Source organism: Myotis lucifugus, unplaced genomic scaffold, assembly GCF_000147115.1.
Source record: "Myotis lucifugus unplaced genomic scaffold, Myoluc2.0 scaffold_220, whole genome shotgun sequence".
Taxonomy (NCBI): Eukaryota; Metazoa; Chordata; class Mammalia; order Chiroptera; family Vespertilionidae; genus Myotis; species Myotis lucifugus.
Window position 1 is genome coordinate 1,893,239 of NW_005871268.1, and position 4,320 is coordinate 1,897,558.

Here is a 4,320-nt window from a genome sequence, read left to right on the forward strand (position 1 = left end):
TCAGTGAGCACCAAAGCCCCACTGAAGCAAGTCTTGCCCCAGAAGAGTGTCTCCAGCACAGAAGTTCTCCCACCATAGACACAGCCAACTCTCACAGCCAATTGGCCTGGAAGTCAATTCCTCCCAGTGATACCAACTACAATCAAGGCTTAACTACAACAAGACTGTGCACACAGCCCACAGAGGGGTGCATCAAGAGTGTCCACCTCAGTAATTGGGGAGGCTGAGCCACTGGGCCCTATAGGACACCTAGCACACAAAGCCACTCTATCAACACAGGGAAGCAGCCAAAATGCGGAGACAAAGAAAAACAGGTCACAAATGACAGAAATGAAGGAAAGTAAACTACTGGATATAGAGTTCAAAACCACGGTTATAAGGTTTTTCAAGAATTTCCTAGAAACTGCTGATAAATTTAGTGAGACCCTCAATAAATCTAGTGAGACCCTTGAAGATATGAAAAAGGCCAACTAGAAATTAAGCATACACTGACTGAAATAAAGAATATTATACAGAGATCCAACAGCAGACTAGAGGATCGCAAGAATCAAGTCAAAGATTTGAAATACGAAGAAGAAAAATACACCCAAGCGGAAAAGCAAAAATAAAAAAGAATCCAAAAATATGAAGATAGTGTAAGGAGCCTCTGGGACAACTTCAAGCATACAAACATCCGGATTATGGGGGTGACAGAAGGAGAGAGCAAGATATTGGAAACCTATTTGAAGAAATAATGACAGAAAACTTCCCCTACCTGATGAAAGAAATAGATTTACAAGTCCAGAAAGCACAGAGAACCCCAAACAAAAGGAATCCAAAGAGGACCACACCAAGACACATTATAATTAAAATGCCAAGAGCAAAAGACAAAGAGAGAATCTTAAAAGCAGCAAGAGAAAAACAGTTAGTTACCTACAAGGGAGTACCCATATGACGACTGTCAGCTGATTTCTCAACAGAAACTATGCAGGCCAGAAGGGAATGGAAGAAATATTCAAAGTGATGAATAGCAAGAACCTACAACGAGGATTACTTTACCCAGCAAAGCTATCATTCAGAATTGAAGGTCAAATAAAGAGCTTCACAGATAAGAAAAAGCTAAAGGAGTTCATCACCACCAAACCAGTATTATATAAAATGCTGAAAGGTATTCTTTAAGAAGAGAAAGAAGAAGAAAAAGGTAAAGATACAAATTATGAACAACAAACACATATCAACAAGTGAATCTAAAAATCAAGTGAATAAAAATCGTGATGAACAGAAAAAACTGGTGAATATAATAGAATCAGGGGCATAGAAAGGGAGTGGACTGACAATTCTCGGGGGGAAAGGGGTGTGGGGCTGCGGGAAGAGACTGGACAAAAATCGTACACCTATGGATGAGGACAGTGGGGTGTGGGGTGGGGTAAGGGCAGAGGGTGGAGCGGGAACCGGGTGGAGGGGATCTATAAGGGGAAAAAAAGAGAAACAACTGTAATAATCTGAACAACAAAAATTAAAAAAAAATAGATCCAGAGACAAATGGCAGGGGAGGTGTGTGTGGGGGGGGGGGGCGGTTTAAAGAGCAACCAAAAGACCTATATGCATGCATATTAGCATAACATATGGACACAGACACTGGGGTGGTGGGGCCTGGCTGGGGGGGGGAGGGGAGGGTTAATTGGGGAAAAAGGAGACATATGTAAAACGTAATAATAATAATAAAGCTTATACAACCTTTGCATAAATTCAAGTAACATGATCCCTAAAGGAAAATTTGATTTTTTAAAAATCGTATGAATATCTGTAGGAAGAAAAAAAATGGAGAAATCATTCTTCACTCTGGTATTATCAGATGTAAATAAATGTTCTTAAGATGAAACTAAGCAAGAGACAGCAATAAAAATATTTAAAATCCTTTTCCTGGATAGAAAAGAACAAAGCATTGTCTGGATTAAAGATCAAGGGCACAAACAGAAGCAATAATCATATTTCTAACTGATCTGTGTGGAAATAAAGACAGGGATCTGCACTTTCCATGCTGATATTTTTTTAAATATTCAGTATGTGACACCAAGCTCAGAGTCACAGAAACAAGTCAAACCACTACTAGAATCCCAACCTGCCCATGTTTATTAAAATCTGTTTTCCCTCCTGGAATTTTACTCCAGGTATGAGGTGGAATTAGAAGGAAAACAACATTTTCTGAAGAGTCCCCTGAACTGTAAAAGGCGGTCTTCCCACAGCGGTTCTTCCCACGGCCGGCAGATGGCGCCCTCCATATAGACAACCCTTACAACACAGGACACACAAGAAGGCAGGCTTATTCTTGGGCCAGGGACAAGGAAAAGGCTAAAAGGAGGATATTCTAAGAGAAAAAAGGCAGAATAAATTATGTTATTCTCCCTAAGGATAGACCGTAAGGCCATATTTACATATTTCCCATGTTCAAACAGCTGCTTTTTTTCTATGTACAATGAATGTCACCACTAACAACAGAATTCAGCTTGAATTAATTAATTCAAATTAAGTGTATTTCAGTTATCCCTATACTTTTCCTATGCTTAAGGAAATCCTTTTACAAAGCTGACCCACTCTGTTTCTATTATTTATTAATGTTCATTTATAAAAAGTTAAACAGACGTCCTCTCTGTTCTCTATTCTTTTAAAAGAGAATGATCTAGAAGAAGGTAGAGTAAAACTGCTTCAAACAGAAAAAAAAACACAAAAAACAAACAAACAAACAGGCAAATCCTAAGGCAACGGGCTCACATACTAGCGAGGGACTCACTGGCTCACCAGGACCTGAAAAGGATTCCAGCTTCACTGTCCTCAGACTGAGCTCTCCTCTCCCCTCCTGTCCACAGCGATGCCTGCCAAGGAGGGAAGGGGGTCTGGCAACTGTTGGGGACCATCGGAACGGTTGGGGACGGTTGGTGACCGTTGGGGACCTTGGGGGACCGTTGGGGTCGGTTGGGGAAGGTTGGTGACGGTTGGGGACCGTGGTTGCAGCCAATTGAGGCGCGTGTGGGCGGACCACCTGCAGATACTGGAGCAAATGGGGAAGCGCCTCAGGGCTGTAGCCATGGAGACGCGTGGGCGGGGCCGCCCAGTAAAGTGCGAACTTTGACCTGCAATCTAGGCTACATCAGGGGCCTGTGCAGTCTGAGGAGCTGAGGATGCTGTGGCCAAGCCCCGGGGCTGGGGGTTGCTGGGGTCCCCTGGGCTGCCTGGCTGCGCCCAGCGTGGCCATGGTGGACCGGCAGCCATGGAGGTGAGGCTGCCACAGCCAGGGCTGCAGACGGGGGTTGGGGCCACCAGCTCCCCACAGCCCTTCCCCTGGGGCCGGGCCCAGCACTCCCACCCCAACCTGCAGCCCAGCGCTGCCTGGTCTCCCACCTTTTCGGATTTACAAATTTCCGTTCTGAGGAATGCTGGTATCCTGCAGGTATTAGACATACTGTTAGCTAAAAGGTCCCTTGTCAAATGCATCTGTGGAATGTGAATTAGAGGGGCTGGGCTTTCCCCTCCCTCCCTCCTTTCTCCCTTCCCCTCTCTGTCTCCCTTTCACTTTTCCTTTTTTTCTCTCTTTCTCCTCACCCCATCTCTTTTTTTTTAATTATTCTTAAATTATGGCCTTACTGTTGCCTTCAATATCCATTAAAAAGGAACTCTAAAGCCCTAACTGGTTTGGCTCAGCGGATAGAGCATCGGCCTGCGGACTCAAGGGTCCCAAGGTTTGATTCTAATCAAGGGCATGTACCTTAGTTGCCAGCACATCACCAGTGGGGGTGTGCAGGAGGCAGCTGATCGAGGTTTCTCTCTCATCGATGTTTCTAACTCTCTATCCCTCTCCCTTCCTCTCTGTAAAAAGTCAATAAAACATATTTTTTGAAAAAGGAACTCTAAAGTGACTTCAAATAAAATAATAAAGTAGATATTTTTGTATTAGAGAACCATGAAAAGCTTATCAGTCAAGTAATAAAGGGTAAAATTTGTTTTTATTCTCATACTTCCCCCCTTATACAATTATTTATTTTCATTATGTAAAATTCAGAAAATATCACAAAAATAACACTGCAAATAAACTGTAATCCTTCTATAGAGACATTTGCTGTTAATGTGGTATATATCCTTTGCAAATAATACATATAGTTTTGTACATTTTTCTTTTCATTAATTAGTCTTTTACAGTGTTATATTTAATAGCAATATAGCATATCGTTGAATATATGTACCCAAATTTATTGAACAGTCCTCTTGTGTTACACATGTAGTTTTTTTTACTTCATTTTCATTGTTGACACTATTACAGATCCCCAACCCCCACTCCCTTTGCCC